Below are 27,978 nucleotides of genomic sequence, written 5' to 3'. Positions count from 1 at the left end.
AAACGAAGCTCACAATACTTAATCAAATGGTCAGCTTTACCAAAATAAAGACACAATCCCTCAGCGAACCTCCGGTCTCTTTCCTGAGAGCGGAGTGACATCGCCCCAACCTCCATCGGTTCTCCGCCGTCTGAGCAGATTTTCTGGGGACTAGGACCTGACATTACAGGAGTCTTTACCTCATTCAGCCTGGACCTCAGCCCCCTGTCCACACAAACAGCTAATTGCATGGCATCCTGCAGAGTCTCCAGAGCGGGGAATGCAATTAGCAAATCCTTAACCCTTTCACTCAGACCAGCAAGAAATAGACATTTCAGAGCAGGATCATTCCATTTGACTTCTGAAGCCCATCTTCTGAAGTGTGTGCAATAATTTTCAACATCACCTGACCCCTGATTCAAACGCCTGAGTTCTGCCTCAGCAGATGAGATTCGATCAGGATCATCATATAACACCACCATAGCAGAAAAAAATTCTTCTACCGACCTTAAGCATGAATCATTAGGTTGGAGAGAAAAGGCCCACCCCTGTGGTTTATTGCGCAAAAGTGACATAATAAAACCAATGCGCTGTGATTCATTCCCAAAGGACCTTGGTCTCAAGCCAAAATATAACAAACAAGCCTTTTTAAAAGGAAAAAAAATCTTACTGTTTACGATAAAAAACATCAGGCAGTCCTACCTTGGGTTCCACAAAATGCGCTCCAGAACAGCTACTCACAATCCCTGCAAGCGTTGAGCCAAATCCTGGATGGAAACCATACTGATCCCCGAATTTCTTTCCTTTTAGTTTTTTGGGCTAGACTTACTGTTATGATCTGCAACATATACTAAAGAAAGAAATGGGAAAGCTGTCGCTACAGTAAGACTAAGCTGAATCCCTATGATGTAGTGGGCTGCCTGTTCCTAGCGAACAGATCCGCCTTAGTCCTTGGCTAGTCTGAACGAACACCTATAGCATAAGGGGAGGGGTCCCTAAAAGAGCTAAGGACTGGAACAAAAATGGGATACCTCCTAAACAGAGAAGTTGCTGCAGAACACAAAAAGACAAACTGACAAAAAGGTACTAGAGGCCCCAGAAAGACCAAGCAAACTGACAGAGAAAGGCACTGAAGCACCTGGCTAGAGAAACAGTCAAAACAACACTGAAGTCCAGCACAGCCAGGAGGGCGGAGCTGGAATATAAAGGCAGATGGTCACGTGACCACAAAACACAAGATGGAAAAAACAAACAGGAGGGTTCTAATATTAATTCCCCACAGAAACCCAGTCAAGTCCTTCACTTGTGAAATAAAAATAACACTTCCATAGCTTTTATACAAGAAACACATTTTAAAGCAGAACGCACTCCTAACATGTCTTGATCTAAGTTCCTAACTTGGTTCCACAGCTGTGGCTCCTCAGCTTCCAGAGGAGCCAGTATTGCTTTTCACAAAAATGTACCCTTCTCTTTCAAGGACCAACTTTTGGATACGGAAGGTAGATATGTTTTCGCTAAAGGAATTATTGCAAACACCATTGTTACATTATGCAACATTTATGCCCCAAATCAGGGTCAAGCTGGCTGGTTGGTTAATACACTGGAAACTCTAAACTCCATTAAAGAAGACTTCTTTATAGTAGGCGGTGACCTAAATTCCTCATTAATTCCCCAACTTGATGTTTCCTCAGGATCATCTACTCTTTCTCAAAAGACTTTGAGGAAAATACATATGTCTCAGAAACATTACACCTAATAGATACTTGGAGACTTCTAAATTCCTCTTCAAAGGATTGCATCTACTTTTTCCATCCACACTCCACCTATCATAGAATAGACTATTTATTTATTCAAAATTCTTCTTTATCTCTTATAAAATCTGCCTCAATAGGTTCTATAACACTATCGGACCATGCCCCAAACTTCTAGGAATTATCCATATCCTCACTACCAAAAAGAGAAATGACTTGGATGTTAAATGAGACTCTAATTAACAATGAAGAATATATCTCTAAGATCTCCAAATTTCTGTATTTATACTTTCAGGAAAATTTGAACTCTGGTCCCTCTCTTCCGGTGATTTGGGAAGCCCATAAGGCTGTTATTAGAGGTGAACTAATATTATTAAACGCCCATCTAAAAAAATCTAGAGACAAAGAAATTTTTTCTTTGCTCCATCAAATCCATACTTTAGAAAAACTTCATAGAAAGTCTTTAGGTAAGAAAGCTCAAAATGACCTTTTGGTCTTAAGAAATAAACGCAAGGATGCTTTAAACAGAAAATCTGCTAAAATATTCCAAATGTTCAAGCAAAGAATGTATCTACATGGCAATAGAGGGAGTAAGCTTACATCCTCTTTGCTCAAGAAAAATCTTGAGCCATCTTTTATTAAGAAAATCCGCTCCAAAGATGGAACCTTAAGTGAAGATAAGGCAGATATCTCACACTCTTTTAAATCTTACTATCAGGAGCTAAATAATATAGAATCTCCACCTTCTATGCTTGACTCATTTTTTGGCATCTACAAAAATTAAAGATTTTTTAAATTCGCTGAACCTTCCCACTCTCAAACCAGAAGACATACAACTATTAACAAAGAATGTTACTGAACAAGAAATTTTGGACACTTTAAAATCCATTCCTAATGGAAAATCACCTGGCCCAGATAGCCTTCCCATAATTTACTATAAAAAAAACTTATCAAATCTTTTCTCCCACACTTAGTAGAGTTATTTAATGCATTCCTGTCAGGAGACCACCCTACTACTCAAACTTTGGAGGCACATGTTTCGGTTATTCACAAGGAGGGCAAAGACCCTGCACATTGCAGTAGCTACCGTCCAATTTCTCTATTGAATGCTGATATTAAATTATGGGCTAAGTTCCTGGCTAGGAGGCTGGAATACGTGCTCCCATACATAATACACCACGACCAGGTGGGTTTTGTTAAGGGAATGGAGGGAAAAGATAACTCTAGTAAAACTATTCACGCCATTGCTTATGCTAGGAGAAGGAGGACCCCTTTGATCTTGCTCTCTACAGATGCAGAAAAGGCGTTCGACAGAGTGAGCTGGAGGTTTTTAGCATATACTTTAAAAAATTTGCTTTCCCTCAAATTTTTTTAAGCGCCATCTTCTCTTTACACTCCTTCTCTTCTGCTAGAATACGGGTAAATGGTACTCTTTCACAAAGTTTTAACATTCAAAATGGGACGAGGCAAGGTTGCCCATTCTGCCATCCCTCTTTATACTGCTCATGAAAACACTAGTCCAAGTAATTAGACAGGACCCAGATATTCAGGCAATTAAAATTAAAAATACTATTGTCGGCAGTTTTTGCAGATGATCTGCTCCTCATGCTTTCCCATCTAATTACAGCATTTCCCAAACTCATGTCTATTCTTGATCAATTTGGAGAGCTCTCTAATTTTAAAATGAACTATGAAAAATCGGAAGCATTAAACATTTCCACCCCCACATCTGATGTTGAATTTCTACAGAATTCTACCCCCTTTAAGTGGCTGCCCGATTGCATCAAATATTTAGGGATCCAGATCACTAATAACCCAGATCACTTATATGAGAAAAAAATTACACCATTGGTTGAGAAAATTAGATCCCCCCTTAAAACTTACAACAACCCATTGTTATCTTGGATTGGTAGGAGAAATATAGTGAAAGCATACATTCTCCCTAAAATCATCTACCACTTAAACATGATCCCCATATGCCTCCCTTTGTCTTTCTTTTCTTCCATAAAACAGGTACTAGCTCAATACATATGGAAACATAAAAGATCTAGGCTCTCACATAAATTATTATCCCAACCAAACCATAAAGGTGGTATTGGGCTTCCGGACAGCCTAAGATATAAATCCATTCGCATGCTCAGATGGATAAAGATAGCCAATGCCTCCAAAAGGAGAGATACTACAGACATTGACTACCTTCTACTTGGTAACAACTAGAGATGAGCGTTGTTCTACTCGAACTGTTCGCCAATCTCAAATTCGAGCTGTTTTGGGCGGTGTTCGAGCCGGTCGGCGAACACGAACAATTTGAGAAAAATTCGGCTGTTCGAGGTTATGTTCGATAACTGTTCGTGCACCAAAATCATAACTGGATTTTTTCTCAGTAATGATGAAAATTAATGTTAATACGCAGTTTGAGTGTACAGCGGGGCGGGGGGAGGGGCAGGGGATGGATCTCTGCAGGAACAATGAAGATCTCCATTTTTTTTTCTCTTTACCGCATTTGCAGTGGGGAGGTGCAATCTGTCAGCCTATCAGCAGCGCACACACGGAGCGAAGTGCTTTTTTTCACACAAGCAAGGGCATGTGTGATTGGCAGTGTATGTCACATGTCCTTGCCCTATAAGACCAAGCCATTTTCCCCGTCGCCACCATTTTCTCACTGCTGCAGCTGCGTGTTAGACGGCACCGCTGTTGCTGTGTGCGCTATACCTTGTTAATTTCAAGCCAATTTTCGCACAAATATACAGATAGCTTGGGAGTAGGGAATAGTTGTGATTGCAGTCCTTTTAAGGACTAGGTTACAGCATTTCCTACGACTTTTATCAGGCAGGTCTGTGCTCTTAAATAGATAGATTGTGAGAGTAAAGACTAATTGTAATTGGAGTCCTTTTCAGGACTAGGTTACATCAGTTCCTATCAGTTTTTGCCAGGCAGGTCTGTGCCAGTGCTGTGCAAGTTTTTTTCACAGCATTTGGCTGAATCTAGCAAAGCTAATCCTTTTTGGCCTATTGCAGAGTGTGTTAGTCAGTGGAGTAGCCTATCTGTGTTGCAAGATATACCACCTGTGTATAGAATACCAATTTTTTTACTGCACCTAGTGAAGTAAAATCTTTTGGGCATAGCATCATTCTATTAGTCCATCTATACTGACCTCCATCAGGTTGCAAACTGAATATAATTTTTTTCTGCATCTAGCTCTGAAAAAATATTTGGGCTTCTAGCAGTGTGTGGGACTTGGTTTATTAGTCCATCTATACTGACCTCCATCAGGTTGCAAATTAAAAATAATTTTTTTCTTCATTTATCTCTGAAAAAATATTTGGGCTTCTAGCAGCGTGTGGGACTTGTTCTATTAGTCCATCTATACTGACCTCCATCAGGTTGCAAATTAAAAATAATTTTTTTCTGCATCTAGCTCTGCAAAAATATTTGGGCTTCTAGCAGTGTGTGGGACTTGGTCTATTAGTCCATCTATACTGACCTCCATCAGGTTGCAAATTAAAAATAATTTTTTTCTGCATCTAGCTCTGAAAAAATATTTGGGCTTCTAGCAGTGTGTGGGACTTGGTCTATTAGTCCATCTATACTGACGTCCAGCAGGTTGCAAATTGAATATAATTTTTTTCTGCATCTAGCTCTGAAAAAATATTTGGGCTTCTAGCGGTGTGTGGGACTTGGTCTATTAGTCCATCTATACTGACCTCCATCAGGTTGCAAATTAAAAATAATTTTTTTCTGCATCTAGCTCTGAAAAAATATTTGGGCTTCTAGCAGTGTGTGGGACTTCGTCTATTAGTCCATCTATACTGACCTCCATCAGGTTGCAAATTAAAAATAATTTTTTTCTGCATCTAGCTCTGAAAAAATATTTGGGCTTCTAGCAGTGTGTGGGACTTGGTCTATTAGTCCATCTATACTGACCTCCATCAGGTTGCAAATTAAAAATAATTTTTTTCTTCATTTAGCTCTGAAAAAATATTTGGGCTTCTAGCAGTGTGTGGGACTTGTTCTATTAGTCCTTCTATACTGACCTCCAGCAGGTTGCAAATTGAATATAATTTTTTTCTGCATCTAGCTCTGAAAAAATATTTGGGCTTCTAGCGGTGTGTGGGACTTGGTCTATTAGTCCATCTATACTGACCTCCATCAGGTTGCAAATTAAAAATAATTTTTTTCTGCATCTAGCTCTGAAAAAATATTTGGGCTTCTAGCGGTGTGTGGGACTTGGTCTATTAGTCCATCTATACTGACCTCCATCAGGTTGCAAATTGAATAAAAAAATTTTCTGCATCTAGCTCTGAAAAAATATTTGGGCTTCTAGCGGTGTGTGGGACTTGGTCTATTAGTCCATCTATACTGACCTCCATCAGGTTGCAAATTAAAAATAATTTTTTTCTGCATCTAACCCAGCCAATAGTTTTGGCCTAATACCACAGTTTGGCCACTCAGCTCTGCTCGGTTACCATCCATTGTTTTTTTGTGCAAACAACTCCAGAGTTGTGAATTAGTTAACCACCAAAATGAGTGGAAAAAGGCCTGCTGCTGGTGGAAAGGGGAATAGGCGTGTTGGGAAGGGGAAAAAAGGTTGTGTCCGTGGGGTAGGTGCAGAAGAAAGACCATCTTCCAGCCAAACTAAAATGTCTACTTCTTTTAGCGGACAATGTGATAAGATCCCTTTCTTACGGCCACGCCAATCGCTACAAATTCCAGATGAGGCACAAAAACAGCAGGTGCTTCAACGGATATCAAGTGCTCCTTTAAGTGGGCTCTCCTCCACATCAACTTCAACATCACAAATACTCCAGTCCTCAAAGGTATCACCCAAATCGCACTTGCTTCCTCACAGCTCCCAAATCTCCAGCTGCCCGTCTGAGTATGAGGTAGAACAGATGGTTGAGTCTGCAGAGCTGTTTACTCATACTATAGCCTGGGAATCAGAGGTCGACTCCAGCGCTTCTGTGAATCCAGACGAGGAAATGATCTGCACTGATGCCCAGAATCTTTATGAGTCGGATCCAGGACCAGACGCAGAAGGTTCTGACCATAATGTAGACTCTCATTCCCAAACTGTAACTCCTGTTGGTGGAGACAATGAGGAAGACGATGATAAGACTCAAATACCTGATTGGAGCGACAACTTTAGTTTTTTGTCAGGGCAGGAACAGGTTGGCTCTGAGGACGACGGGTGTGATAACGCACAGGGTGATGATGATGAGGTCGGAGATCCCACTTACTGTCAACCCACAGTCAGCCAAGAGATGAGGTCAGCAGAGGAGGTGGAGGAAGATGCTAGTGACGACGAGGTCAGGTTGCGCCTTCCTGGACAGAGACGTAGTACTGGAAGCACGTCAACAACTGCATCCTCAAACACAACTCTGCCTCTCACCACAAGTCGTGGTGGCTCTTCAGGTCGCATGGGTGCTAAGCCTTGCATAGCCTGGGCATTTTTTCAGATCGATAAAGATGACCCAACTCGTGTTATCTGTAACATTTGTCAGCAAAAGCTAAGTAGAGGCCAAAAAATACATAGTTTGAGTACTTCATGCATGAACCGGCACATGGACATGAAGCATAAGTTGCAGTGGGAAGCTCAGTGTGCTACAATGCGGTCTAGCCGGCCGGGCCAACCACCGTCTGCCATATCTTGTGCATCCGCGGCCTCTTCATCCTCTGTGACTGGGGGGACAGCAGTCACACCTGTTTTGGGGCGCAGACCTGCCACCTCTTTACCCGCAACAGCCAGCGTGATTGGCAGGTCATCATTTTCTTTGGAGGTGGTAACACCAGCTGGTCTTGAGCGCTGTCCGACATCGATAGCACCACCTTTGGATCAAGGCAACCTAACATGTCCGCCTGCATCTTCCTCACAGACCGGCAGTTTGCCGGGGACACCCTTATCAACCCCGTCTAAGCACAATAGCCAGCCCTCGGTCCCTCAGATGTGGACAAGTAAAAGACCATTTCCTCCTAGCCATGAGAAAGCTAAGAGGTTGAATTTCACCATCTGCAAGCTCTTGGCTACAGAAATGCTGCCTTTCCGCCTGGTGGACACAGAGGATTTTCGAGACCTTATGTCCGTCGCAGTGCCCCAGTACCAGATGCCCAGTCGGCACTACTTCTCAAAGAAAGGTGTGCCTGCGCTCCACCAGCATGTCGCACACAACATCACCGCTTCTTTGAGAAACTCTGTGTGTGACAGGGTGCATTTCACCACAGACACTTGGACGAGTAGGCATGGACAGGGGCGTTACATGTCGCTGACTGGGCACTGGGTAACTATGGTGACAGCAGGACAAGGGGCTGCTGTCCAAGTCTTGCCGTCCCCACGAGTTGTGCGTCAATCCTCTTTATGTCATTTTTCCTCCACTGCTTCTGCCTCCTCAACCTCCTCTCGGTCTTCCACCTGCACCCAAAGCCTGTCTGGTCATGCCACAAGCTTTCTAACTGCGCAGAAGGGATCCTGCACACCTCCTTACTATGCTGGCAGTAGGGCTCAACGTCATCAGGCGGTTTTTACATTGAAATGTCTGGGAAATGTGAGTCACACAGCTGAGGAGTTGTGGTCAGCTCTGGAGAACCAATTTCATGAATGGTTGTCTCCACTGGACCTGAAACCAGGGAAGGCCGTGTGCGACAATGCTGCAAACCTGGGTGCGGCCCTTCGCCGGGGCAATGTCACACACGTGCCTTGTATGGCTCACGTGTTGAACCTGGTTGTCCAGCAATTTTTAGCCCACTATCCCAGACTAGATGGCCTTCTGCAGAGGGCACGGTCGCTGTGTGCTCACTTCCGCCGTTCGCATCCCGCAGCTCAGCGACTTACATCTCTACAGAAGTCGTTGGGCCTGCCACTTCACCGGCTAAAATGCGATGTGCCTACCCGGTGGAATTCAACTCTGCACATGTTGCAGCGACTGTGGCAGCACCGACAAGCCCTGGTGCAATACGTTCTGACGTATAGCCTGGGCCAACGAGATTCAGAGGTGGGGCAAATCACGCTGGAGGAGTGGTCTCAGATCAGGGACCTATGCACCCTTCTGCACAGTTTTGAAATGGCGACGAAGATGTTTAGTGCTGACGATGCCATTATCAGCATGACTATTCCGGTGATTTACATGCTGGAGCACATGTTAAACAGAATTCGGAGTCAGGTGGTGGCACAAGAGGAGGTGGAGGAAGTAGAGGAGGAGGAGTTGTATGCGGAAGGGCTAACATCTGCAAGGTCCAGACGGTCGGCAGCACCAGGGCGGCAGGCATGTGAGGGTGGGGGAGATGATTTTACCAGGGCGCATGGTAGCAGCCAAACTAGTGAGGAAGGTGCAGGAGCCCAGGAAGAAGTGGAGGACGAACTGATGGAAGACTCATCAGATGAGGGAGACCTTGATCACATTTCTGTTGTGCGAGGTTGGGGGGAGAGGACAGAGGAAGGAAGCATGATTGTTACCTCGCCACCAACACAACAGGGACTTGGTGCTCCTGGATGCGCAACACACATGAGTGCCTTCTTGCTGCACTACCTGCAACATGACCCTCGAATTGTGAGAATTAGAAATAATCCTGACTACTGGGTTGCCACACTGTTAGATCCCCGGTACAAAAGTAAATTTGCAGAAATTATTCCTGCCATAGAAAGGGATGCACGCATGCAGGAGTATCAGCAGAGACTGTTGCAGAATCTTACATGTGCTTTTCCACAAAATACCAGTGGTGCACGTAGTGAATCTCACAGTTCCAACTTGCCAACCGTGGTCTGTATGGAATTGTTCAATAAAGGGCCCAAAATTAAGATAACATAGATGGGAGAGGTCTCTATGAATAGGAATTCCTAAGTATTTGATACCCTGTGAGGGCCAGGCAAAGGGAAAGTTGGACTGGATGGAATCCTATATGGATTTAGGTAGGGAGACATCGAGGGCCTCAGACTTCGCTGCATTGATTTTAAAATTTTACCATGTAACAAAGTGATCTATTTCAGCCATAACAGCAGGGATGGATATATGTGATTGAGTGATATATACTAGGACATCATCAGCAAATAGAGAGCACTTGTACTCGGTGCCTCCCACCTCAATCCACCTAATATTGGGGTTATGGCGAATTGATGAGAGCAGGTGCTCCGTCACTAGGATGTATAAGAGAGGGGACAGAGGACATCCCTGCCTTGTCCCATTGGTGATTGTGAAAGGTGATGAAAATGTTCTGACGCACCCCCTGGGCCTTGGGACACCCGGAGCCGGACCCTTTTTGGTGGATGCTGGTGGTTGTAGTCTTCGTGGCGGCGATCCGGTTCCGTGGCTCAGGGCGGTCAAACCAGTGGCGGAACTATTTATGTGGTTTTGATGTTTAAATGTCCGACTACGCCACCCGTGGATTGCGGTCAGAGTGAACCGCCGCTACAGGGCAGACCGCTAAGGCTGGTGTTGTGGGTGCAGCAGAGCGTAGCATAACTCCCCACGGGAGGAGTATAGCCTCAGGGCAGTGTATGCGGAGGATGGGGGTGATGGTGCAGGGCAGCAGCAGTAACGACACGGAGTCAGTGATGCAGTTCAGGGCCTTTACTCACAGTTCTTATTATCCAGACCACGTCTGCAGGTAACGGCTGCCCACGTCGTACTGTGCTCACCAGGTGAGGGGCTCAGACAACTCCCAGATAACTTTGGAGTGCTTCACAGGACCCCCTTTGTGTGTCCTTTGTCTGGCCTTTCTTACCAACAGTTCTGTCCGGCTGCCTCGGGCCTCCTCTTGGTAAACTTGGCGCCAGTTTCCCTGACCCTATGTGGTGCCTTCCTAGCGGGTGGAGCAAGGGGCTGCGCCACATAAAATGTCAGAGCCTCCGGTTTCTAGCTGAGGGTCGTTTCCTGCCTCCACTAGTTCGGGGACCGATCTCCCCCTTTGGCCTGACCCCTCCACGCAGGTGGATTCGGGCGTGCGGTGGCGACTCGCCCGTCCGCACCCCTGGGATCCCTTCATTCCTCGTTCCTGGAGCCTTCTCCGCTCCTCTTCCTTCCTTCTCCCTCTTGCAGGCCTGGGCCTCTGTTACTAGGCCCGCCTCCGGAGCAGAGCTCATGCAGAGCCCCTGCTCCCTGCCACTTCTGCTCAGACTTCTCTGCACTGAACTAAGATGGTGCCCACCTTTTATACTCCCTTCTCAATGCACCCAGGAACTGCTTCCTCCCTGCTCCTGCACTGCAGGGTTCCCCTTCCTCAGTGTTCCCTCCCCCCACTCCAGCCAGGGACAGGGACTGTCGTGCCCATCTCAGGGGCATATTGGTCGCCCTGCCCCACGGCAATGTAGTGTAATGCATGCAGGTGTCGGGTCCTGATCCACACTCCATCCTTATCTGAGAGTGAGATATCGCACCTCTGGGTGAGGTGCAATACGTCTGTAGCAACCGAGCCCTCGGTACTACAGTTCCATTTATCTTCAGCCTAGGTGACGTATTGTGATACAGGGCCGTGATTTTGGCTATAAAAGGGTCCCCTAGACCCCTACCCCAAGCTTTTTAAGAGAATCATATATGGCGTGCCAGGAGACTCTATGGAATGCTTTCTCAGCATCCAACGAGAGTATCTACTTACAAATTTTTAACTTCATCTAGCCCAGGAAATACTTTGTGCCTAGTAGCAGTGTCTGTTAGTCAGCGGATTATCCCGGCTGTTAAGCAAGCTACACCACCTGTAGTTTGGACACTTAATTTTTTCAAAGGAAATGCTTCGGGACCACGGGATACTTAGTGAAGAGCATCAGGAGGCACCCCAAGGCATAGGGGCTGGGACTGGCACTAGGATGCCTTGCGGTGGACAGCCGAGCTCGATCCTTATAAAAGCTTTTTAACTGCAGCAGCTTTAGTGGACGCTACTGGAGCTGGAATTACGCGGCTGCTGGCATGAGACTTGCCCTCCAATAGATCCTTGTAAATGGATTTAAAGTGTATTCATTCAAATTAGAGGGACAATTTAAATTAAAAAGCTTAGAGCTGCCTCCACCACAGGGGGGCTCTCTCGACCCACCAGCGGACAGGCACCAGTATTGGGAGAGGGGGGCTGGCCGTCAGGGTTCACCGCGGCTCTGGCACAAACCCGGCGACACGGAGGTGGCACGGGCAGGAGCGGACTGGCCGTCTCGGCTTCTCACTTTTTGGATTTTAGAAGGGCATGACATGCCTATATCTGTGTCTCCCCCTCCTTTTACTCCTCCACCTCTTTTCTTTTCGCATGACTATATGTACTTGTCACTTTTCCATGTGTTAGTTGTGTCTTCTGAGCAGTTTGTCAGCTTTTGGACACCTTTGAAGGTGTTTTCTATGTGTTTCTATGTGTTTTTGTTTGCCTGCCATTGGTTTTAACGGTGTTCGAAGGTGTTCGACGAACAGTTCGACGAACAGTTCGGCGAACACACGGGTGTTCGACGAACCGAACCGAACTCGAACACTACGGGGGTGGCTCAACACTAGTAACAACCCCCATAAGTTCATATGGTCGGATGTAATTCCTGTCTCTGAGATGTCGAGAAACACCATCACATCCACCTTCCTGGCTATTAAACGTAACCTAGTTCAAGAACTTCATGGTGACACTATCCCTATGTCTGATGCCCCAATATCTAGTATCCCATACTTGTTAAACCCCAAGTATACAGACCCCTATAACCTCTGGTCAGAGTTACTAAACTATTCTATTAAACAATTCCTTTCAAATGAGATCTATGACCTATGCTAGACTCTTGGCCAATCGGTACCTCGACGCGGCTCAAAGACTTCCTGCATTACAATCAGGTTTCTCATATCTTCTCTCAGTTCAGAACTAGATTCTCTAACATTGGGAAGGGCTCTTGAATTGACATGTTAAGTAGACTTTTTCCAAAGGTATTTCAAGGATATACGACCATTTGACATTATCCCAGTACTCTCAAAAACACACTTTCATATATTCCAGGGAGAAGCAATTAAATATCACATTGTCCGAAGAGGAAACTGACTCTATCCTTTCAAATTCTCATGGTTTCTCAAGATGTATATCTTTACAAGAGAATTCTTATAAAATCATTTCGCGTTTGTACAGAACCCCGGAAATATTACACCATTTCGGTCTAATTTATGTTGGAGATGCAAACTAGCTGTGGGTAATATGACACATCTTTTGGTCATGCTCGAAGATTAGACCATTTTGGCAAAAAGTAGAAGTGACCTTAAAAATACTAGGCCTGATAAGACAATCATTAACCCCTAAAGAAATCCTATTATCATGCCCAACAGATAACTATAAGCCAAAAAACATGACTTGATCCCCCTGTTGTTGGGTTCAGAAAAACAACTGTTCTCTCTACACTGGAAGCAGGAATCTCCCCCAACTTATTCTAAATGGATAAATAAGGTAAACATGATAAGGCATTTAGAGGAACTCAACAGTTGGGAAACTTATAGTCACCCCAATTTGTTTAAAGTTTGGAGCCAATGGAGACAGGAGGATTAATTTTTACTTTGTCCCCTCCCCCCTGGAAAACCATATCAATTTCCTGGTATGATATTCTTTCTATTCTTATTCCCTTGCCTTTCTGGTCACACCCATCCACACCCCCCATCCTTCTGCGAATAAATTACCCCCTTGGTCGAGTGTGTTTATCTTCCACTAATTTTTTATGTCTCTAAACTCTAAGAGATAAGAGATCTACTATTTCAGTACAGGGTTAATTGACTGCTATTATTATTTTTTATTCATATGTCTTTTATTCATTTGCCTTGCTGCTCTTCTTTCTTGTTTTTATTTATTTATTTCTTTTTTGACGTCTAACTCGCGGGCTATGAGCTTGTTTAGGTTGTTGTCCTTTTTTAGGTATTTTCTGTTTTTATGTTCTTTTAATGTATCAACGCGACTTCTGTATTTTTGAAATTCAAGTTCGACAGTTTTTTTCATTACCCTTGTACAATTATTTACTTGTCGTGCAATTCCAATCTTTTGTGTTCCATACTTTATTCAGAAATAAAGAATGTTTAAAAAAAATACTAGTAAGAATCAACTCTACAATCGTAATGACAAATTCAATAAAAACAGCAGAATATTCAACAAATTTAGGTAAATAGAAAAATACTGCTTTTATTGCTTTTTTATGCGGAAAATGGGAGAATAATGAAACTGCACCACTACTGATCCAAATGGACCCTTTACTTTATACTTTATGGAGAATACAACATCAGACACATCTTTTCCAATAGTCTTAAAAGCATATAAATCGATACTTTGGGGTGGACTGATTGCTCTTACTTGAAAAATTTAATAAATATCTTTTAAAGAGTACATAAAAAATCTGTGGCAAAACCTGTCCAGAATGATTTAAGAAATAAGTTCAAAAATATATATAAATGTCAACTTGAGCAAACTTTATCAAGAGGTGTAAGCAAAAATCGTATATGCATGGTAATAAAGGCAACAAATTCACTTCCTCTCTGCTGAAAAATTGTTCTGAATGCTCTTTTATAAAATAGTTACTTGCAGAGAAAAAATATGTCGTAGCAAAAACAAGCCCTTTCAAAAACTTCTATGACAATCTTGATAATCTGGACACCACCTTTGATGTAAGACCCACTTGAAGCTTCCTTAAAATAAAAGACTTTTTTAAATATTTGTACCATATTTATGGTGGGGGTTTCTGATTGTTGGGAGGTGAGACGGTAGGAGTCACGGTCTTAGGTTTTGGTGCATCAAACTATTCATGATACACCTTACGTCCTATTGTGGTCTCTGTACTCCAATACTGCTGCACTCTCTCAGCCATGCAACACGCAACACTTGATTTCCTTTACTTTGTCCTTTATTCAACCCTTTCTTAATCTGTGCCTTTTTTCAACATCCAAACATACACACTCTGGCATATTTGCCTTTCTGAGTATTGGTCCCACAATCTCCACTGCTTCTTTTTCTTTACTATCTTATACTACTTGTGTAGCTGTTTTGGATCTCGTTGGGGGCCTAGACTGCACAGAATAAGTTGCCCATGGCTTCAACCTGTTCCTCCACCAGCCCACATTTCTGCAAATTCCTTCTCAGTGTCCGTTGTCCTTGTCAAGTTGCCACACTCCTGTGACAAATGGGAATGAGCTCTCAAGGTGTAGTAGGAAGGATCACACAGCTCTCTCACCCACTAGACCAGATTCAGGTGTAGTGGGAATGCTTTCACAGCTGTCTTACCCACTAGACTAGGTGTGCAATAGGTAATTCTCAATGCTTATCTTTAACTATCCTTCATATAAACCAGCCGACAAGGAGCAGGTACAAACACACATCGATGACCAAAACAAACACTTCTAAGTTAGTCATAAGTAGGCACAATACTACTTTTGGTTTCTTTCAGGTCTGTCGCCACGTGTTATGTTCAGGATTAAACCTAATGGCATCCGGTCCTTCTGCTCTGTACAATGGCTTTGCAAATGAACTCATGGGATTGCAGACAAGGCTGGCATGGACAATACTCAATTTTTTTTTGCTCACAGCTAAGCCCACAGGCACCTCTCCAACCAATCAGTGTCAAGGATGAGTTAGTTCACCAAAATAAGGACTTTTAGCTTCAACAGACACAATACATTTGGAACTAAGGTGGTATATATGCAATTTTTAATCTGCAACATCTACTGTATTTTTTGGGGTAGATACATGTATGGCCTAATTAGTCACTGCACCTATAATGGGACTAATTTCCTAAATGGGATTACATTTGTTTTTTTTCTGCTGTTACAGCACCTTGAAAATGGCACCCACAAACCACACCATCAAAATCTATGTTCCAAAAGTACAATGGTGCTTCATTCTTGTAAGCGCTGCTGTATGGGCAAACAGTAGTTTACAAAAACATACAAGGCATCAGTGTATTTGAGAAAAATTGCATAGCAAACTGTGGAGTTCTGTTTTTTTATTACTCCTTTTGAAAATTAAAAATTGATCACTAATATAACATTTTAGTGGTAAAGATAGGGCGTGATAAAAAATCCCCAGAGGGAGGACATTATTGCAGCGTAGGGGTCACGATGGGTTGTTATTATTATTATTAAAGAACAGAGGCCAGAATGTGAAATATAATTACAAGATGAGGACCAGTATGGGATCTAGAACGCTAGAGTAGCCTGTGTTTTCCAACATTTAGGTCCCTGTGAATTTTTGCACTAACCATGGACCAATAAATTTATATAGTATGTACTGATATTTGGATATGCTTGAAGGTTTTTTATGGTACTATCCCTTTTATGCTTGACTTCACTTAACAATCCTTATATTCCAAGGAAACTCCTGTGACTCTAAATATTGTATAGTTTCCTTCCACAATTGGGCAAAATATCAGATATCCTTTAGGTAATCCTAGGTGACATTGAACAATTTTTTGCATTTTTTGCATATTGATTGGTTATTGTGTCATTTGAACTTCATAATGACTTTGATCATTTTCATCTGAATATACAGGGAAAATATATATTTTTGTACTGTGTTAGCCTGTAGATAGAAAAATATTTAGATTTGAGAGTCCTCAGTGGTTGTTACCTTTTAATGGCTAACTAAAAAAAAAGATGGTAACAAGTTGCAAGCTTTCGAGACTACTCAGGCCTTTTCATAAGGCATAGTATAACACAAAATCTGAAAAGTCACATATACATACAGTACAGACCAAAAGTTTGGACACACCTTCTTATTTAAAGATTTTTCTGTATTTTCATGACTTTGAAAATTGTACATTCACACTGAAGGCATCAAAACTATGAATTAACACATGTGGAATTATATACTTAACAAAAAAATGTGAAACAACTGAAAATATGTCTTATATTCTAGGTTCTTCAAAGTAGCCACTTTTTGCTTTGATGACTGCTTTGCACACTCTTGGCAATCTCTTGATGAGCTTCAAGAGGTAGTCACCGGAAATGGTCTTCCAACAATCTTGAAGGAGTTCCCAGAGAAGCTTAGCACTTGTTGGCCCTTTTCCCTAAACTCTGCGGTCCAGCTCACCCCAAACCATTTTGATTGGGTTCAGGTCTGGTAACTGTGGAGGCCAGGTCATCTGGCGTAGCACCCCATCACTCTCCTTCTTGGTCAAATAGCCCTTACACAGCCTGGAGGTGTGATTGGCATCATTATGCTGTTGAAAAATAAATTATGGTCCAACTAAACGCAAACCGGATGGAATAGCATGCCGCTGCAAGATGCTGTGGTAGCCATGCTGGTTCAGTATGCCTTCAATTTTGAATAAATCCCCAACAGTGTCATCAGCAAAGCACCCCTACACCATCACACATCCTCCTCCATGCTTCACGGTGGGAACCAGGCATGTAGAGTCCATCCGTTCACCTTTTCTGCGTCGCACAAAGACACGGTGATTGGAACCAAAGATTTAAAATTTGGACTCATCAAAGCACAGATTTCCACTGGTTTAATGTCCATTCCTTGTGTTCTTTAGCCCAAATAAGTCTCTTCTGCCTGTGGCCTGTCCTTAGCATTGGTTTCCTAGCAGCTATTTTACCATGAAGGCCTGCTGCACAAAGTCTCCTCTTAACAGTTGTTGTAGAGATGTGTCTGCTGTTAGAACTCTGTGTGGCATTGACCTGGTCTCTAATCTGAGCTGCTGTTAACCTGCGATTTCTGAGGCAGGTGACTCGGATAATCTTATCCTCAGAAGCAGAGGTGACTCTTGGTCTTCCTTTCCTGGGGCGGTCCTCATGTGAGCCAGTTTCTTTGTAGCGCTTGATGGTTTTTGCTACTGCACTTGGGGACACTTTCAAAGCTTTCTCAATTTTTCGGACTGACTGACCTTCATTTCTTAAAGTAATGATGGCCACTAGTTTTTCTTTACTTAGCTGCTTTTTTCTTGCCATAATACAAATTCTAACAGTCTATTCAGTAGTACTATCACCTGTGTATCCACTAGACTTCTGCACAACACAACTGATGGTCCCAACCCCATTTATAAGGCAAGAAATCCCACTTATTAAACCTGACAGGGCACACCTGTGAAGTAAAAACCATTTCCGGTGACTACCACTTGAAGCTCATCAAGAGAATGCCAAGAGTGTGCAAAGCAGTCATCAAAGTAAAAGGTGGCTACTTTGAAGAACCTAGAATATAAGACATATTTTCAGTTGTTTCACACTTTTTTGTTAAGTATATAATTCCACATGTGTTAATTCATAGTTTTGATGCCTTCAGTGTGAATGTACAATTTTCATAGTCATTGGTGTGTCCAAACTTTTGGTCTGTACTGTACATAATAGGACACAGAAATAATGCAATAGAAGAGACAGGTGACGTAAAGCAGAGCTATTACTATGGGAGAGAGATAAACAGTTCTGGCTGTAAATATTTTAGCAGTTCATAGATAAGGAGTGTGAAAGTTTTATTTTCCTGTGACTGAGGTCTGGTTCAGGGTTGTAATGACCCCACAGTTCTGAGGACCATATTCTTTAGTTGATGTAGAATGGCATAAATCCATGCGACACATTCATTCCTGCTATGAAGGTGTCAAACGTCACCATGAGTTTATATGCCCAAACTTCTCTGTCTCTCTGAGATTTGAAATTACCTTTTAATACCAATAATTTCATGTCTGTGATGCTGTGATCAGGGAAGCAAAAATGCTTGGCCACAAGTAGATCTCTTCTTTTATATTTTGTTGTGTGGCGATGATGATTAATCCTTGTCCTAAGTTTTTGCCCTGTCTCCCCAACATACATTCCCCCACCTGGACATTTGGTACATATAATTAAGTATACTACATTAGATGTGATACAGCTGAAAGTACCTGGGATCTTGTAGTCCTGAATGATATGAATTGGGTGAATTGGGGACCTTTATCTTGTCTCTGGTCATTATAAACAGACAGGATTTACATCTTTTCTGGTTGCAGGAAAAGGTTCCTGTAGCTGGTGGAGATGACAGGGAGCTTCTGACAATGATGACTCTTAAATTTGGGGGCTGCCTGCAACAGAGAAGTGGGGAATTAGGGATTATAATCGGGCATCTTTTTGTATTAAGGGTTGTAGTTTCTGTGCAGCTCTCCTTAGCGCCTCCAGATTTGGATTGTAGGTGAGCGCCTCCAGATTTGGATTGTAGGTGACTACTAGAGGCACCTGGTTGCTTTCTTGTTTAGTCTTGTAATTTAGGAAATGATTCATCTGAATATACTTTATCATCTTTACTATCTTACTTATCTTACTATACAGTGGGTATGAAAAGTATTCAGATCCCTTTACATTTTTCACTCTTTGTTTCATTGCTGCCATTTGGTAAATTCTAAAAAGTTTATTTTTTTCAACATGGGGTGCAGAGTGTACTTTAATGAGAAAAAAATAAACTTTTTAGAATTTACCAAATGGCTGTAATGAAACAATGAGTAAAAAATTTAAAGGGGTTTGAATACTTTCCGTACCCACTGTACATAACGACAATATCCATATGTATGATAATCATTTATCCTAGATGTACTGCTTCCAGCATTTTTTATCTTGTCTGAAATAATTCCAAGCGTAATCATTCATTTTTTTTATGTATTTCTTAAGTTACGATTCATTTAAATTTATTGTTATTATACATATTGTATGCCGTCTTTTTGCAGGTTTTAACCAATTAAAAATTGAAAATTTGCCCATTGGCTAGCTGTCAAATCTGTAGGTTTATAAATTGTAACCCTTCTAACATCCTAACAAAATAAAAGGAAGTTTGAAAAATTATTCTAATTTGTCCTCTTCCCAACATAATACGTAAACAGCCCATATCTAACCCAGCATATGATGGCTGCATTATTCAGCCATCATCTGCCTCTAAAAGCCATGGTTGGCTCCACCCATGGCAGTTAACCTGTTAAAGTTCACTGTCAATTTCTGACAGCGGAGTTTACAGTGCTCTGGCAGGGGAATGTGTCAGCTTATGCACCCATTGGCGAGCCCATGATGTGAATGCGGGGCGTCAATGGGTTTCTGAAGACCCCTGTTACTGTAATTGCAGTATTCCTGTGAAAGCCAGCCTGTAGCTGGTGTTTATAGGAGACTGGGATTTTCACTATACTTAGCAGTTCTCTAATTTTCACTAAGTGGTTCAATTTCAATTTCATCTCAGTTTGTAGTTCAATGTAAGACAATATTTGTTGCAGTAGTTGTACACTATCCAGATCAGTTCGATCAGACAAAAAAAATGAGGGTAGGGCCTCAGAAATTTGTCACAAACTGAACAACTTGTATGGTGTTATCTATGGTCGTCTTATTCCTATAAAAATAATGAAAAAATGTTCCACCTTCCAACGTGTACAAAATGTTTATTGTTACAATAGAGATTCCATGGACAAAATGGGCATAGCAACGCGTTTCAAACGCAATCTTGCGTTCTTTATCAAAGCTGTATTTTAACAATAAACATTTTGTACACGTTGGAAGCTGGAACATTTTTTCTTTTTTTTATTCAAGCAAGTGGTCCCTTGTGTTCCGTGCCTCGGGATGCCTAGGAGTGTTGGTGAGCTTGCCTTTCCTTTCATTCTTATTCTTATACGTTCATCATAGAGACTAATTCAACATCGGTTACAGCAAATGTACTCTGGAGAGGTGGAGCAAGAGGAGACCGACTGAGTGAGTCCCAGCACTGATTAGCAGTAACTTCCTAACTCAGTGTCAAACACTGACCCCTTCCTAATTCTCTGTCAATGCATTTTAGTTAAATTTATCCTCTTCTTTCCTCTTCTCCTAACACACTGTATTCTAGGAACTCTGCTTCTTTCTCTGACTGATCTCAGGGGTCGTCTCTCTTATCCATAAAAAAATCCATATGCTGTAATCTCGAGGTGAGGTGACTTCAGGGCATTATTGGGAAGCCAAAAATTCTGCCCCCAAGGTTATTGTGATCCATCTTCTCTCTCTTATCCTAGCACTCATGTGGCGACCACGATTTAGGGAAATATACACATATGAAATAAAAATTATTCAGTTTCTTAAAATTCATGTCTTACACAATTTGTGCCATAACTGTTTGCGCATTTCTAAACACCACTGTAGGTTGTGAGTGGCAATAGTGATCATGGTCCAGTATGGACTGAAAAGAAAGCGTGGACACTAGAATTGAAAGGAAAACACCAGCGATTGGTAAGGTCCAATGGAAAGCATAATGCAAGGCGGGATGAGGAGCCCTAACCTCACCTACAGACACAAGTGACTTATAACGCCACTAAGGTGTTCATTGGTTTGCTGAAAACAAATTACACAACAGGCAGGTATTTTTATAATTGTATAAAGTGATGTAATCTGCCTCCAACACAGATATGAACACTTTTGCTGAGCTTTTTGAACTATAAACTAGGATGTTTGATGATGCTGTGGAGGTATTTTGTATTGCACCTTGGTAATTGTTTGGGTTCACTGGGAAGGATTTTTACACTGAACTATGGTATTTATTCCTGCTGGGAGGTATGCTGTGTTTTTATATGTTCTGCATGGTAGTATTTGGATGGAAATTCTATAAAGGTAACTGCGGTGATACACAGTAGTTCAAATTGTTCACATGCGAGTCCCCATCATCACCATGGAATGTCTGAGGAGTTTGAGAACCGCTGTATATCTCACCACAATTTTTTGTACGGTGTCTGCAACTCTCACAATCCCACTGATTGTAGCTTAATGCACTCATTTCAAATGTCTTTGACTAATGGGTACATCATTGAGAAACTGAAATGCAGTAAAAGGCATTGAGATCCGGGATGATGCCTTGGCTAGGAGAGAGCCCGGAAAATGTATTGTAAGTTGTCCTTTTATTACAAAATATATTAAGATACAATTTATTGGGACTAATTTAAGCTATTTTGTTTGATGATTTACAGCAGGAATAATGTATCTAGTACGTGTAGTAGACCATTTGTTGATAAAGAAAAAAATTAAGAATAATAATTTCAACAAAATTGAATAAAAAGTGAAAATATTGAATATTTAATTCCATGACTGACTGTGCCTCACACTGCATGGGGTTTGGAGTGGGAGCACTTTTTTCACATTGAACCTGTCACCTACAGGTGCATCTCACAAAACTAGAATATCATCAATAAGTTAATTTATTTCAGTTCTTCAATACAAACAGTGAAACTCATATATTATATAGAGTCATTACAAACAGAGTGATCTATTTCAAGTGTTTATTTCTGTTAATGTTGATGATTATGGCTTACTGCCAATGAAAACACAAGAGTCATTATCTCAGTAAATTAAAATAATTAACAAAAAACACTTGCAAAGGCTTTCAAAGCTTATAAAAAGGTCCCTTAGTCTGTTTCAGTAGGCTCCACAATCATAGGGAAGATTGCTGACTTGACAGATATATAGAAGACAATCATTGACACACTCCACAAGGTCCCAGATTTACAATTTACATTTGGAAATCAAGGTCCCAGAGTCTGGAGGAAGAGTGGAGAGGCCACAATCCAAGCTGCTGGAGGTCTAGTGTGAAGTTTCCACAATCAGTGATGGTTTGGGGTGCCATGTCATCTGCTGGTGTAGGTCCACTGTGTTTTATCAAGACCAAAGTCAGCTTAGCCGTCTACCAGGACATATTAGAGCACTTCATGCTTCCCTCTGCCGACAAGCTTTATGGAGATGGAAATGTCATTCTCCAGCAGGACTTGGCCCCTGACCACACTGCCAAAAGTACCAATACCTGGTTTACACACAACAGAATCACTGTGCTTGATTGGCAGCAAACTCGCCTGACCTTAACCCCATAGAAAATCTATTATAGAGAATCTATGGGGTATGGTCAAGAGGAAGATGGGTGACACCAGACCCAACAATGCAGATGAGCTGAAGGCTGCTATTAAAGCAACCAGGGCTTCCATAACACCTCAGTAGTGCCACAGGCTGATCGCCTCCATGCCACGCCACATTGATGCAGTAATTGATGCAAAAGGAGCCCCGACCAAGTATTGAGGGCATTTTCTGAAAATACATTGCAGTAGGCCAACGTTTCGGATTTTTTAAAACATTTTTCAAGCTGTTGTCCTAAAGTATTCTAATTTACTGAGATAATGACTTTTGTGTTTTCATTGGCTGTAAGCCATAATCATCAGCATTAACAGAAATAAACACTTGAAATAGATCCCTCTGTGTGTAATGACTCTATATAATATAGGAGGTTCACTTTTTGTATTGAAGAACTGAAATAAATTAACTTTTTGATGATATTCTAATTTAGTGAGATGAATCTGGTTTGATGAGAGTGCATGTGACAATGTATGGGCTTTGTGATTGAATGTGGACATTGGCTGATCTTCTGAATGATTGATACCAGACATAGAACAGCGGATCTCAGCAAAGTACCAAATCTTACTGATCTATATCGTAACTCATTGGCTGTTGGTTTTCATCACATTTCATTTTAATCATTCAATTTTTAATTCTATTATTTCCCTCACACCGGAGACTGATCTTATTTTATTTATTATTTTGTTTTCTTTCATTTTGACTGAATACAAATTTATACATTGAGTCTAAAATATGACTTGTAATGAGATATAAAGCCCTGATTCTATCATTGTCAGTGCAGTCCTGATCATTTCATTAAGGACTGACATCTGTCATGCGATTGGGAACAGAGAGAAGAGTCTTTACTAATCCTCTGATGTCCCGTTACATTGTATGGGATCTTCCTCTGAAGCTTTGCTGGATATTACTCTTCTGTTTGATTTTTTCCTCTGCACTGTCACAGACCTCGGCTCCTGGATGTCATCTAACAATGAAGGATTATACATTTGAATATAAATATTCTCAAGATGGAGACATCATTATTGGAGGAATCTTCACTGTACATTCATGGATTAGACCTTGGGAGTATATAGAAGAAACTGTTTCTAATATGGTCTGTGTTTTGTAAGTAAAAAGGAGAAAGACAACACCTAATAGAATATACCTTACCTCGTTCTGTGAATTGTATGCTATTCTTTTTGTTTGCTGAGCAAAACATTTGAAAGAATAGGATTATTCCTGTTTTTGAAGGCTCATTATAGAATAAAACATTTGTAGTTAGTTTGTGTGTTTTCAATGTTAAAGATGTAGCCATGATTAAAAGAATGCAAAAAAAAGCCTAGCACTTGGCTATCACAGCGGAGAAAAGTATAAATTTGACAATTGGCATTTCCTGGCCTTGGGGTACAAGTCTGCAGTAAATTTATGTGACTGCAGACTTGTAAATCTTCACAGTGCACAGTGAGTGCATTGCCAGGATTTTCCGGTGCAAGCGTCAGGAGCAGGAAGTCATGTGACTAAAAGTTTGCGATTTGCATACTTCCCACCACATTCTTTCTTGACACATTACCTAATGAGACCCCTAAGCATAATTATAGAAAGATGTGTAAAAAAAGCAACCGATATTCACCTCACTGCTCTCCTTTTTGGCCACCCATTCTGCTCGCAGTCCCCTGTCCTTAGCGGCTTTACTTACTGGCTGCCGCATCCCGAAGCTTGGGAAATCTTTATGCTAGATCATCATGAGTTTGCGACCTGAAGATATACATGCACACAGATGCCCCGGGCTTGGTCGAAGCCAGAAGTCCTGGCACAACATGAAACACAAGAAGAGAAGTGGATTTCTTGGCTTAGCGGTAGTAGGAAGAGGTAATTAGGACCATACAAAAAATTGAGCAGTAAAGGTGGCCAGAGTTGTGAAATGTGAGTTCAGTATTATTATTTTTTTAACCTTTGGCTGGCCATTTTATGGTTCAGCAATTTGCGGTCAACTGACCATCATTTTGCTAAATTCTGGAGGAGCGAATTACAAAAAACTGTATTCTGGAGAATGTTGAATTTTAAAAATTCAAGTAGAATTCAATATCACTCAAATAAATTGTCTCATCTCTAGTGATTACTAAATTGCTTGATTTAAAATATGAAAAATGCAAAAAATTTTCAAAAAAAAACAAAGGTAAAAGAACACGGTGGGGTTTGTTCCACTATTCTATGTAGTTTTCTTCTATTTTTTTGTCCCTATTTTACAATCTCTTGGCTCCTAAAGCAATATCTTTGCTGGAGATGAGTGAATTGATTCAAGGTAAATGGCCTAAAAGATTTACATTTTTTTTTGTTTGCCATTGCTATGGTCAGTCCAGCAAAATGATGGATGGCTGGCTAAATGTAACTTCTCCATCACTGTGTCTTTTATAAAATCAAACACATTTGCCATGATTCATCTAAATGTTTACAACAGAAAGTTGGTGTAAAACACTTTGAAAAGTTGCAAATTATTTGCATAATGTGAAGTTGCAGAAAAATGTTGTGACTTTTTGCTTTTTTATGCATGTTTTGGTCAGATCACTATGGGTGAAGCTGGTGTCAAACGAGGGACTAAATGGGGCGTGTGGTTGAATTTTGAGCCATTATGTTTTTAATTACTGCATCAATTTTTTTTTACTAATGGTCATTAAAGAGGTTGTCCACTCCCTTAACTCAGTTACTGGTTTGCCATCAATGTTTCAGGATAAAGGACGTAAAGAACCCCATATACCTTTTCTGCTATTGAGGGCAATATTAAACCTCTCAGTGATAATTTTGATCCCTAAAAAATCCTGAATGCAAGATTTGTTCCTGAATTGTAAAATGGCCAGATCATATTTTTTTCTTTAACATCCATTAGAAAATCTCCATAATGCAGAAATTTCAGCACAACTATCTATAACTCAAAGTGTGAGGGTGGAAAAATACATTTTTTGAACACTTTGTTTTTGTAATTGTCCATATATTAGACCTGTATACAAGCTATCTAAATACAGTGGCCTGTTGGATGACTTGCTTTGGGATCATAAATATATCTGTTTTCTTGTCACTTCCTATTTTGTAAATGCACACGGCCTTTTTTTTTCTTTTAATCTTTTAATGAAATGTCTTGTTTTTGAACACCTGTTTTAATTCACCAATTTACCAACCGTATACCTCACGACAATATTGCATGCTATTGCTGCATGTTCACTTCTGATCATGAACCTAAATGTAGAAACTTCACAATGAAACATAAATTATTTTGCATTTTTAATGGGGTATAGTTAAAATGAAAAAAATACAGAAAAAAAATTAAGGTTTTTACTACAGTTATATCTAAGAATTGAAGGCATCAAAATAATATTACTATAATACTACTATTGTTGCCACAAAATACTATACCGTATGTGTGTATCTATGTAACAACCTATTTTTTTAGGCTTAAGTATTTTTTGTGCTAAAAGGAACCTGACAGGTGATAAATGCTACCCAACAGCCAAAAATGAAATATTAAATTTGTTACTATAACAAGTAGATTTAGATAAAGTGTCATACTTACCTTGGAAATAAAGAAAAAACGTACACCATGAATTATTACACTATTCTTCCAAGTACAGCAATACCCTATGTAAAACTACTATTCAGTCACATAGTTGAGCTTCAAAAGAAAGGAGTACTGCTTTGTATGGTTTATGGGCACTATGCGTTATCGAGCTTTTTTACTGCAAGAAGAGCAGCAACCCTTGACAAATTATCCCATTTTGGAAACTACACCACGCAAGAAGTTTATCTAGGGATTTGTTGAGCATATTGCATCTCCAGGTGCTTCAAATAGTTTTATAACATTGTGACTTGAAAATTAAAAATTATGTTTTTTTTCCATGAAAATTTTATGTAGCCCCAAATTTTAAATTTTCACAAGTAATAAAAGGAGGAAATGGGCACAAACATTTATAAAGCAATTTATTCCGAATGCAACAATACTAGTGATGAGCGAGCACTAAAATGCTCGCGTACTCGTTGTTCGAGTCAAGCAAATTGGAATACTCGAGTTCTCAGTCCGAGTAATAAGCCCAATGTAAGAATATGAGAAATACAAGCATTTTTCAGACGGCCTAAAAATTGCCCAAATCGATGGGAACAGTGCTCAAATGACATGGAATCAGCATTGGGATGACCCCTGGAAGCATTTCTGACTCCAAAGTCACTGCTGTCAACAACATTGTCAGAGTTATTACACCACTTTTATGGACTCACAATAAAACATGCAAAAACGAAACCAAAATGGATTTTCCTGGGAAATATGTTAAGGAACATCTTTTCCAGGGTAATGACTTGTATATAAGGCAAAATAAATAACCAAAATCAAAAATGCTCCTCCACACCAATGTTCATACGTAGTATTTTTTATGCGTTTTTGCACTTTGCATTGCTTTCAACCAAGACAAATGTATTCACTGGGAAATGTCATTTTAACATTTTTCAACCTTATCTGGCCATGGGGTGTGTGACACATCAGACACCTGCATATAGTGCTGAAAAGACTTGAGAACAGCATGGGGAAGACCCCTGGAAGCATCTCTGACTGCCAGGTCACTGCCTAAAAGTGTTCCCATCCTAAGTGATCCTTGGCGCATCATAATTGTGCCATCATAAGTGATCCTTGGCACATTTTTGCCTCCCGCCATGCACTTGTCATTGCAGACTTGCAGCAATCACCATCCACGTCGTCCTTGTCCCAGCGCAGTGTTCAGTTGTCCTTACCCCATTCCTTGGAATGCATGCGCAAGTATGCAGCCAGCAACCCACCAACCACAGGCCACAATAGTAAACTGCCAGATTTTTGGGCAGCTGCTTGCATTTGAAATGTGGCCTTTTAGGCTCAAGAAGGCAGAAACTGTCCACAACCTCATGGTGGTGATGGCTGGGTGTCCATACTCGGTCCCCAGCCGCCACTATTTTTACCGATATCATCTCTGCCTTCCACAAGCAAGGGTCCCTGAACATTACTATTCTATGGGAGTCTGCTTGCCACTTACCAGCCTGGAATATTTCCAATGAACTATGGTACGACGCCATGATATTAGCACTGACCTCTGTACCAGTAGTGAAGCCATCCCCATTTTCTTTCTCAGGAATTTTATTTGGTAGACTGAGTGGCTGCCCAAAAACATTAGTTTCTCATAAAGGAGCTGAAGATAGAGTGGCAGTAGGTGCAAGTTTCTCCAGCCTGTTAGATATTAGAGGGTGAACGGCAGCACATTGGCTCAGTGGTTAGCACTGAAGTCTTGCAGCACAGGGATCCTGGGTTCAAATCCCAGCAAGGACTACATCTGCACGTATTTTGTATGTTCTCCCCGTGCTTGCGTGGGTTTCCAACTCAGTAAAAAAGCAGCAATAGAGTGTCTGAGAATAGTCATGAGCAAGCACTAAAATGATCTGGTACTCATTGCTCGGGTCGAGCGAATTAGAATACTTGGGTGCTCGACCTGAGCAAC

At 41.2% G+C, this 27,978-nt stretch overlaps 1 protein-coding gene across 1 annotated transcript in view; it reads left to right on the top strand.

The window, feature by feature from the left end:
- The window catches only part of LOC141220709 (vomeronasal type-2 receptor 26-like), a 170,805-nt gene that overhangs the window by 4,255 nt on the left and 138,572 nt on the right, over positions 1-27,978 (top strand). The gene's annotated exons all lie outside the window — the stretch shown is intronic.

The sequence above is a fragment of the Phyllobates terribilis genome, unplaced genomic scaffold, assembly GCF_046119375.1.
Source record: "Phyllobates terribilis strain yellow unplaced genomic scaffold, ASM4611937v1 Scaffold_1__5_contigs__length_1240528914, whole genome shotgun sequence".
In the NCBI taxonomy this organism is placed as follows: Eukaryota; Metazoa; Chordata; class Amphibia; order Anura; family Dendrobatidae; genus Phyllobates; species Phyllobates terribilis.
Note: the sequence above shows the minus strand (reverse complement) of the source record. Positions and strands in the feature narration are given on the sequence as shown.